This window comes from Ictidomys tridecemlineatus, chromosome 5 (genome assembly GCF_052094955.1).
Source record: "Ictidomys tridecemlineatus isolate mIctTri1 chromosome 5, mIctTri1.hap1, whole genome shotgun sequence".
In the NCBI taxonomy this organism is placed as follows: domain Eukaryota; kingdom Metazoa; phylum Chordata; class Mammalia; order Rodentia; family Sciuridae; genus Ictidomys; species Ictidomys tridecemlineatus.
Window position 1 is genome coordinate 30,100,157 of NC_135481.1, and position 12,158 is coordinate 30,112,314.

The window sequence follows — 12,158 nt, forward strand, 5'->3', positions numbered from 1 at the left end:
GTAGCTTTTAGAAAACCATGATCTCATTTAATATTCAAAACACAAGGTGTTAGAAACTTACCAGATAGTAATCAGTATGGCAGATCTCTCAAAGAATTTAAAATACCTGCTTTAAGGAAACTTGAACTTGAATAAAAGAGAAATGTTGTGATCTAACAAAGAAATGTAGCAAAGAGATGGAATCAATTTAAAATATACATGATTGAGTTGGAAAAGATACTCTGTGAAAATGAAAGGGAGCATGACAGATCAAACAGAAGAAAGCATTGGCTTGAAAACAGACTATTTGAAAATTCACTATTGTGGGAGGAAAAAAAATGAAGAGGAATGAAGAAAGCTTATAGTGACTTTGAGACAGTATTCAAGGAGCAATAAGAGAATGCCAAAGGGGTAAAAATAAGAAAGCTTATTCAAAAAAAAATAACAGAAAACTTCCCTAGAGAAAGATACAAATATTCCTGGTGGAAGACAGTTAAAAGAGCAATCAAATTGAACTCAATCAAATCTACCCCAAGACATCTTAAAATCAAGCTTTCAAAGATGAAAATAGAGAATTCTCAAGGCTGATAGAGAAAAGGCAATATATAGGGATGCCCATGTAAATTTATATGATAGCGAACTTCTCAAGGAAAATCTTAAAAGCCAGGGAAGTGGCACAGTTCTGAAGGGGGAAAAAAAATCAAGAATATTGTATCCAGGAAGGCTACTTAGAGATTAATGAGAAACAAAAATATTCCCAAACAAATATACATCTCTACCACACCTATTCTACAAGAAATTCTAAAGGAAGTTCTAACTGAAAGAAACATTAATAAGAGGCAAACAGGAAGGCATAAAACTAACTAGGAAGAGTAATTATTCAAACAAATTCAGAATGCTCTCATAAGCATAGTATAAGCATCAACCATTCATATCTAATAAGACTAAAGAATAATCACATTATGTTAAGAGATAGGCAATATTAGAAAGATGTAAAATGGGATATCAAAAGTTTAAAATGTAGGGGCTGTGGTTATAGCTCAGTGGTCAAGTGCTTGCCTAGCATGTGTGAGGCACTAAGTTCAATCCTCAGCACCACATCCAAATAAATAATAAATAAAAGTATTGTGTCCATCTACAACTTAAAAAAATTTAAAATGTAGGGAGGAATGAAGTACAAGTGTAGAGTTTTCTTAGTTATATTTTTTTCTTGTTCTTTTGTTTCTGTTCTTTACAAACACCATTTGCTATCATTTCAAAAGAATGTCATAAAAAAAAAAGAATGTCATAAATAAAAAGATTTTCTTATCTAAACCTTGGGGTAAATACAAAGCAAAAATCTATGATAGACAAACCAAAAATAAGCAACAAGTATTCAAAAAACTCTATTGGAGTACCACAAAGAAAGACTATATGAGAGAGAAGAACAAAACTAGAAAACACAGTGCCAAATAACTAAAAAGACCATACCTATCAATAATTACCTGGATTGTGAATAGATTAAGTTCTCCAATAAAAAGACAAGAGTGACTGAAAGGATAGAAAAACAAGACCCCACTGTATGCTGTTTTTTAGAAACCTCAGTTCTAAGGATAGTGACGCTCTGAGGTAAGCATCTTTGCTCCATCATACTCTTCCCACCATGATGTGCAGCCTTGCCACAGGTGCTAGGGCAATGGGGCCTAGTGACCATGGACTGAAGCCTCTAAAATCATGAGCCAAAATAAATCTTCCCTCCTTTTAAATAGATTATTTCAGGTATTTTGTCACAGCAGTAAAATTTGAATAACATAAAGAGATAAGGAAAAATTTATAAAATTATAAAATGGTTCAATTCAGCAAGAGGAAACATAGTTCTAAATGTATATGCACCCAATATTGGAGCACATAAATATATAATAAGCAAATATTAGACTTTGAGGGAGAGAGAGACTTCAATATAATAATCATTGGGGATTACACCCTACTTTCAGCGGTGGACAGATCATTCAGACAGAAAATCAACAAACAGCAAAACACCCTAGACCAAGTGGACCTATCAGACATCTAGAGATTATTTCAACCAGCAGCTGCTGGAGACACACTTTTTTCATTGGCATGTGGAACATTCTACATCATAGATTATATAATAGATCACAAAACAAGTCTCAAATATTAAAAATTGAAATTATATCAAGTATCTTTTCATATGGTAATGCAGTAAAACTAGAAATCAATAACAAGAAAAACTGCAGAAGCTACACAAATACAGAGAAATTCAACTACTTGAACAACCAACAGGTAAGGAATAAGTTGAGGAAATTTACAAATTTCTTGAAATAAATGAAAATAGACACACAACATACCTATGGGATACAGCAAAAGCAGTATTAAGAGGGAAGTGTTATGGTTTAGATATGAGGTGCCCCCCAAAAAAAGGTCATATGTGAAACAATGAATTTTTAGAGGTGACATGATTAGATTATGAGGTGGGACCTAAATCTGCTGATAGGAATTTACTGGGTGGTAACTGTAGGCAGATAAGGTGTGGCTGGAGGAGGTGGGTCATAGGGATTTATATTTTGTTCCTGCTGAGTGGAGTTCTCTTCCTTCCTGGTTTCTGTGTCTTGAGCTGCTTTCCTCTGCCACAGTGTTTTGCCTCACCTTGGGCCCAGAGCTATGGAGTCTGCTGATCACCGACTGAAACTCTGAAACTCAAAACTTTTGAGTGGGACAAAATAAACTTCTCCTCTTTTAAGTTGTTCTTGTCAGATCTTTTGGTTTCAGTGATGAAGAAGCTGACTAAAACAGGAGGTTTATAGCAATCAGTCCCCACATCAAAAAAGTAGAAAGATCTCAAGTAATCTATTGCTGCTTCTAAAGTAACTAGAAAAGCAAGAACAAATAAACCTAAAATTAGTAGCAGGAAAGAAATTATTAAAAAACAGAGCAACAGCCTAAAAAACAGCATTAAAAAGGTCAATGAAAAGAATTGTTTATTTGAAAAAATAAATCATAGACAAACAGCTAGACTAAGAACACTCAGAGATGAAAAGGAAGAAATTGCAACTGACACCACAGAAATACAATATAGGGGTTCTGTGTTTGGGATTGGGGTCCCTGACGACTTCATGGCTGTGGCATTCTTAGTGCTTGGAAAAGTTTCTATGCGAAGGCATAGGATTCCTGGTTGCTATGGTAATGCCCTCCATGCTAAAGTCTTATCAGCTTCAACCTTAATCCTAGGCACATAAATCCTGGGAATAAACGGAACTTTGTTTGCTCGATAACTACAATGTTTTACCAAGCTCCAGTGATCCTGGAGCTGCCTGCCTAACAGTAACTTCAGACAATGGACCTTCTTGAGAACTGCACAAAGCTCCTAACATTACATATTGTAACTGTAAAATGTAACTACAAAATAAGCAACCTTATTGATACTGTAAACAATAATGTAGCTATGGTCCTTATGACCTAATGTAACCTATTGATATAAATAAACATGGCCACTTGGACAAGAAGCCACTTTGCCACCGTCCCTGCCTCTGCACCTTGTCTGTGTCTCCCTTTATTATTATTATTTCCCTATAATACAAAAGATCATTAAATACTATTATGAATTATATGCCAAAAATTGATCTTCTAGAAGTGGACTGATTCCTAGACACATGAACCTTATTAAGACCAAATCATGAAGAAATAGAAAGCCTGAACAGACCAATAATAAGTAATTACTTTGAATTAGTAATTTAAAATTCTAGAGCTGAGAGTATAGCTCAGTAGTAGAGTGCTTGTCTAGTATGCATGAAGCCCTTATCTTAATCCCCAGCATTGGAATCAGGTGTGTGTGGGGGGAACCTTAAACAAACCAAAAAATAAATAACAAGATTAAATCAATAATAAAAAGCTTACTTCCAAGCCAGGCACAGTGAAGCATTCCTGCAATCCCAGTGACTTGGGAGGCTGAGGCAGGAGGATTGTGAGTTCAAAGCCAGCCTTACCAAAAGCGAGGTGCTAAGCAACTCGGTGAGACCCTGCCTCTAAATCAAATACGAAATAGGGCTAGGGATGTGGCTCAGTGGTTGAATGCCCCTGAGTTCAATCACCAGTATCCCCCAGCCCCGCAAAAAAAAAAAAAAAAAAAAAAAAACCTTGCTTCTAGAGTTAAGTCCAGGACCAAACAACTTCACTACTGAATTCTATCAAATATTTAAAGAATACCAATTCTCCTTAAGTTATTGAAAACAACAGAGAAGAATTCTCCCACCACATTCTATGATGCCAGAATTACCCCACTACCAAAACAAGATAAAGACAAAACAATAACAAAAGAAAACTCCAAGCCAATACTCTTGATGAACAATAGATACCAAAATTCTCAATAAAATAGAAAACTCAAACTAATAGCACATAATTACCACGATCAAGTGGGATTTGTCCCAGGGAAGTAAAGATTATTCAGTACTACAAATCAATAAGTATTATGCACCACATCATAGAATGAAGGACAAAACCCAGGTACTACCTCAATACATGCAAAAAAGGCATTTGATAAAATTAAACATTCCTACATGATAAAAATACTGAACAAATTAGGTATAGGAGGTGTAAGGAACGGTGGAAAAGTTCTGTAAACTCAACAAGCCAAAACAACCGTTTACCTGTGTGAGATTTTATTAGCAGGACCGTAAAGGCCAGTTGCAGAAGGGGGGGGGAGAGAGAAGAGAGAGGAGAGACGGGGGAGAGAGAGGAGATATAGAGAGAGGGAGAGGGGAAGAGAGTAAGAAAGAGAGCACGAACAGGGTGTTGATATTTATGGGCTCAACGCAGGATGAGAAGGAGCAAGGCTAGTGGGCTGTTACTTCTTCATTGGCTGAGACTTTGCGCCACTTCAGGGATTGGAGGTGCGCCATTCAAAGTTCGAGCCATTCACAGGGATTGGAGGTGACATTCGTGCGCCATTCAGTGCATCATGGACCTGAGCTCTCCCGGAAGAGAAGTGCTCAGGGCGTCATCTTTACCAACAGGAGGAATGTACCTCAACAAACTAAAGATCATTTATAATAAGCCAACAGCTAACATTATACTGAATGGAGAAAGGCTGAAAGCTTTCTAAGATCTGTAACAAGACAAGGAAGCTCACTTCTACCATTTTTATTCAACAAAGTGCTGGACGTCTTAGAGCAATCAGATGAGAGAATAAAATAAAGAATATGTACTCTTGAGAAGAAGTTAACAGGAGGATCCAAGATGGCGGAATAGAGGAGTCCTATTTCTGGCTCTTTGTGGAATGAAACCAAGGAAGCAGCCAGGCAGCGTCTCCACAAAGTCTCACCTAGATGGAATACAACATTTCAGAGCGTGCTACAGGATACCTATACAGCAGACTTTCACAGAAACCAGCAGAGCTGCGACCACCTGCACAGAAATCAGAGCCTCTGTGTTCCAGTAAGACTCCAGACCCAAAGCCCGCAGTTCTAGGGCGCACACGGCTCTCAAACAGTGGAGCAGAACCACCCAATCAGTTGTGCTCTGCTCCCATGAAGGCCACACGGCTGCAATCTAGCCACAGCACAAGGCCATCCCAGCTCCCCCCTCCTCACCAGACACCCTGGCACTGGAAGCAGACCGACTCCATCTTGGAAAACCTCTCTCGCCATTTTTTGGTGGGCGTGGCTATCATCGAGGACCTCCGTTTGAACAGGTACCTGGTTTCCAACTTCCTCCCCCTCCCCCCTCCCCAGCTGTGATTACTTGGCACAGTGACTCCCCAGCACAAAAACCACTGTCAACTGAACAGGAACGCAGAGTGACCAGGGCACCGCCCACGTTGCACAAGCCTGAGGGCGAGAGGTCCTGCAGTTGGGACCTGATAAGCAAGAGAGGGAAGCAGTCTAAAACCTGGGACAAAGCAGAGAGGCCAGGACCGATCGGGGAAGCTCCAGGCAGGGAGGGGGGCTCAAGTCTTCTCACCCTGGTTACCTACACCACCCTGAGGACAGAGACTCCAGCTTAAAATAGACAACTCCACCTACTGGAAGAGAAGCAAGAAGGAAACAGAATTCTAAGAGGGTTTTTTTTTTCCTTCTTTCTTCTCTACCCTTCTATCCTCTGGCCCTCACAACTTCAATATATGTGGAACCAAGAACTTTACATGAAATAGAACTTTGAGAACTGAGTCACATGAATAATATAATATAGAGAAATTGCATAAGCCCCCCCCTTTTCTTTTCTTCTCTCTTTTTTCTCTTTCTTTCCCTTTATTTTCTGCTTTCACCCAAATTTTACTATTTTAACATCCTGTAATTTTTAAAATACATATGTGTGTGTTTTTATGTACTCTACTGTCTTCCCAAGTACTTGTCTATCCTAAATTATCTCCTGTCTATTCCCCTGCTACTAACCCTCTTCATTAGAGTTCTTCTCCAAATTTCCTAAGTTATATTAACCACATACCCTCACATATTTCCCCCTTAGCATATCGTCCTATGCTCAACCCCCAGTTCATGGTCCGTCATCAGAAACTGTACACCTTTTATGAAACTACTGATTATGTTTAAAATAATAATTGTCCAACATTTCTGGACATTGAGACTAACTATAAATGTCTTAATAACAATAATTTGTTCATAGGTGATGTGCTGTTGATATTAGGATCTGTTAACATGTCCTTCCCCACAAAGGAGGGATCATGGAACCATACAAGAGCACTAAAAATATATAGGGTAAAAACAATAACACACCAGTCCCACAGTGCTGGAAAGAAAGAAACGCAAGCAACATGAAAAGACAAGGGAAGAAAGTACCACAAACAATTCAAGACAACACATCATTAGAAGAATAGACAGCTACAGCAGAAAAAATGACAGAAAGATTTCAGGATATACATTAATAAATGTTTTGGGATCTCAAGACATTATAGAACAAATACAGGCAGTGAAAGATCACTTTGACAATGAGCTACATAAACAAATCCAAGAAGCAAAAGATCACCTCAACAGGGAAATAGAGGTTATACAAAAAAAAAAAAACCAAACAAATCTTGAAATTAAAGAAATAATAAACCAAATTAAAAACTCAAACGAGAGCATCACCAACAGAGTAGACCACTTAGAAGATAGGACATCAGACAATGAAGACAAAATATATCATCTTGAAAAGAACATAGACAGCACAGCAAAAATGATAATAAACCATGAGCAGAACATCCAAGAAATATGGGATAGCATAAAAAGAACAAATTTAAGAATTATTGGGATAGAGGAAGGTACAGAGGTCCAAATCAAAGTAATGAGCAATCTGTTCAATGAAATAATATCAGAAAATTTTCCAAACATGAAGAATGAAATGGAAATACAAATCCAAGAAGCCTTCAGGACGCTGAATGTGCAAAATCACAACAGATCCACTCGAAGACACATTATAATGAAAATGCCCAACATACAGAATAAGGAGAGGATTTTAAAAGCCACAAGAGTAAGGAATCAAATTACATATAGGGGTAAACTAATTAGGATAATGGCAGATTTTTCAACACAGACCCTGAAAGCTAGAAGATCCTGGAACATATTTCAAGCTCTGAAAGATAATGGGTGCCAACCAAGAATCTTATATCCAGCAAAATTAAGCTTCAGATTTGAAGATGAAATAAAAACCTTCCATGAGAAACAAAAGTTAAAAGAATTTATAGCCAGAAAACTGGCACTACAAAACATTCTTGGCAAAATATTTCATGAAGAGGAAACGAAAAACAACAATGAAAACCAGCAGAGGGAGGTAGTACACTAAAGGAAAAAGTAATCAAAGAGGAAAACCAAGTCAAGTTAAACAACAAAATAAACAAATATAGGCTGGAAATACAAACCATGTGTCAATTGTAATCATTAAGCTCACCAATCAAAAGACATAGGCTAGCAGATTGGATTAAAAAACAAAAAGATCCAACAATATGCTGCCTACAGGAGACTTACCTATCACTGAAGGTGAAAGGTTGGGAAAAAATATCACTCACATGGACTGCAGAAGCAAGCAGGGGATTCCAAACTCATTATCAAATAAAGTAGACTTCAAGCCAAAGTTAATCAAAAGGGATAAAGATGGACATTATATACTGCTCAAGGGAACCATACACCAATAAGACATAACAATCATAAATATATATGCCCCAAACAATGGTGCAGCTGTGTGTTCATCAAACAAACTCCACAAGTTCAAGAGTCAAATTGACCAGAAAAAATAATCTTGGGGGATTTTAACACACCTCTCTCATCACTGGATAGATCTTCCAAACAAAAGGTTAATAAAGAACTATAGAGCTCAATAACACAATTAATAACTTAGACTTAATGGACATATATGGAATTTTTCAACTGGCATTAAGCAGATACACTTTCTTCTCAGCAGCACATGGATCCTTCTCTATAATAGACCATACACTATGCCACAAAGCAACTCTTAGCAAATACAAAAATGTAGAGATACTACCATGCATTTTATCAGATCATAATGGAATGAAATTGGAAATCAACAACAAAATAAAAAATAAAAATTTCTGACTCATATGGAGACTGAACAATATGCTACTGAATGAACACTGGGTTACAGAAGACATCAAGGAGAAGATTAAAAAATTCTTAGAGGTAAACACAGACACAACATATCAAAATCTCTGGGACACTATGAAAGTAGTACTAAGAGGAAAATTCAATGCATGGAGTTCATTCCTTAAAAGAAGAAAAAATCAACAAATAAATGACCTTATGCTACATCTCAAAGCCCTAGAAATATAAGAATAAATCAGCAGCAAAAGCGGTAGAAGGCAAGAAATAATTAAAATTAGAGCTGGAATCAATGAAATCGAAACAAAAGAAATAATTGAAAAAATTGACAAAACTAAAAGTTGATTCTTTGAAAAAATAAATAAAATTGACAGACCCGTAGCCATGCAAATGAAAGGAAGGAGAGAGAGAACTCAAATTACCAGCATATGTGATGAAAAAGGCATAATAACAACAGACACTACAGAAATACAGAGGATAACTAGAAATTATTTTGAAAACTTATACTCCAAAAAAAATAGAAGACATTGAAGGCATTGATAAATTCCCTAAGTCATATGATCTGCCCAGATTGAGTCAGGAAGATAAGATATACACAATTCAAACAGACCAATATCAAGTGAGGAAATAGAAGAAGCATTAAAAGATTACCAAAAAAGAAAAACCCATGGGGCTGGGGATGTGGCTCAAGTGCTAGCATGCTTGCCTAGCATGCATGAGGCACTGGATTTGATTCTCAGCACCACATAAAAATAAAATAAAGATATTGTGTCTACCTAAAAACTAAAAAATAAATATTAAAAAAAGAAGAAGAAGAAAAGCCCAGGACCAGATGGATACATAGCCAAGTTCTATAAGACCTTTAAAGAAGAAATAATATCAATCTCTTCAATTTATTTCAGGAAATAGAAAAAAAGAGAGCACTTCCAAACTCATTCTACGAGGCCAACATCACCCTGATTCCAAAACCGGACAAAGACACTTCAAAGAAAGAAAACTTCAGACCAAAATCTCTAATGAACATAGATGCAAAAATTCTCAATAAAATCCTGGCAAATAGAATAAAAAAAAATACCAAAAAGATTGTGCACCATAATAAAGTGGGATTCATCCCAGGGATGCAAGTTTGGTTCAACATATGGAAATCAAAAAATGTAATTCATTACATCAATAGACTTAAAGATAAGAATCATATGATCATCTCGATAGATGCATGAAAAGCATTTGACAAAATACAGCATACCTTTATGTTCAAATCACTAGAAAAACTAGGGATAACAGGAATATATCTCAGCATTGTAAAGGGTATCTATGCTAAGCCTCAGGCCAACATCATTTTAAACGAAGAAAAACTGAAGGCATTTCCTCTAAAATCTGGAACAAGACAGGGATGCCCTATTTTACCACTTCTATTCAACATAGTTCTTGAAACACTGGCCAGAGCAATTAGACAGACAAAAGAAATTAAAGGGATATGTATAGGAAAAGAAGAACTTAAATTATCTCTATTTGCTGAAGATATGATTCTATACCTAGAAGACCCAAAAAACTCCACCAGAAAACTTCTAGAACTAGTAAATGAATTCAGCAAAGTAGCAGGATATAAAATTAACAATCATAAATCAAAGGCATTTCTGTATATCAGTGACAAAGTCTCTGAGAATGAAATGAGGAAAACTATCCCATTGACAATATCCTCTAAAAAAAAATAAGATATTTGGGAATCAACAAAAGAGGTGAAAGATCTATACAATGAAAACTACAGAACCTTAAAGAAATCAAAGAAGACCTTAGAAGATGGAAGGATCTACCTTGCTCTTGGATAGGCAGAATTAATATTATCAAAATGACCATACTACCAAAAGCACTATACAGATTTAATGCAATTCCAATCAAAATCCCAATTGCATTCCTCATGGAAATAGAAAAAGCAATCATTAAATTCATCTGGAAAAATAAGAGACCCAGAATAGCTAAAGCAACCCTAAGCAGGAAGAGTGAAGCAGGTGGTATTGCTATACCAGACCTTAAACTATACTACAGAGCAATAGTAACAAAAACAGCATGGTATTGGCACCAAAACAGGCCAGTAGACCAATGGTACAGAATAGAGGACACAGACTAACCCACAAAATTACAATTATCTTAGACAAAGGTGCCAAAAGCATGCACTGGAGAAAAGATAGCATCTTCAACAAATGGTGCTGGGAAAACTGGAAATATATATGCAACAAAATGAAATTAAACCCCTATCTCTCACCATGCAGAAAAATTAACTCAAAATGGATCAAGGACTTAGGAATTAAACCAGAGACTGTGTCTACTAGAAGAAAAGTAGGCCCTAATCTTCATCATGTGGGACTAAGCCCCAACTTCCTCAATAAGATTCCTATAGCACAAGAATTAAAACCAAGAATCAATAAATGGGATAGAATCAAATTAAAAAGTTTCTTCTCAGCAAAAGAAACAATCTGTGAGGTGAATAGAGAGCCTACATCCTGGGAGTAAATTTTTATCCCTCACATCAGATAGAGCACTAATCTCTAGGGTATATAAAGAACTCAAAAAGCTAACCACCGAAAAAAACAAATAACCCAATCAACAAATGGGCTAAGGACCTGAACAGACACTTCTCAGAAGATGATATACAATCAATCAACAAATATATGAAAAAATGCTCATCATCTCTAGCAATAAGAGAAATACAAATCAAAACTACTCTAAGATTTCATCTCACTCCAGTCAGAATGGCAGCTATTATGAATACATGTTGGCGAGGATGTGGGGGAAAAGTTACCCTCATACATTGTTGGTGGGACTGCAAATTGGTGCAGCCAATATGGAAAGCAGTATGGAGATTCCTTGGAAAACTGGGAATGGAACCACCATTTGACCCAGCTATTCCTCTCCTTGGACTATACCCAATGGACTTAAAAACAGCATACTTCAGGGACATAGCCACATCAATGTTTATAGCAGCACAATTTACAATAGCTAAACTGTGGAGCCAACCTAGATGTCCTTCAGTGGATGAATGGATTAAAAAAATGAGGCATATATACACAGTGGAATTTTACTCAGCAATAAGAAAGAACAAAACCATGGCATTTGCAGGTAAATGGATGGTGTTGGAGAAGATAATGCTAAGTGAAATCAGCCAATCCCCCCAAAACAAATGCCAAATGTTTTCTCTGTTGTAAGAAGGTTGATTTATAGTGGGGTTAGGGAGGGAGAGCCTGGGAGGAATAGATGAATCCTAGAAAGGGAAGAGGAGTGGGAGGGAAAGGGAGGAGGCAGGGGATTAGCAAGGACAGTGGAATTTGATGAACATCATTATACAAAGTACATGTATGAAGACTTGAATTGGGTGTCAACATACTTTATATACAAACAGAGATACAAAAATTGTGGTATTTATGTGTATTAAGAATTATAATGCAAAAAACCCCAACAAAATAAATGTATAAAGGCATGAATTGGCATGAACATACTTTATGTACAGAGATATGAAAAATTGAGCCCTAAATGTAATGCTTTCCACTGCTGTTGTGTAGTTTTAAAAAAAAAGAAAAGAAAAAGTGAAATCATCATTGTTCACAGAGGACATGTTCTTATAAAAAGAAAACTCCCAAAATTCCACCC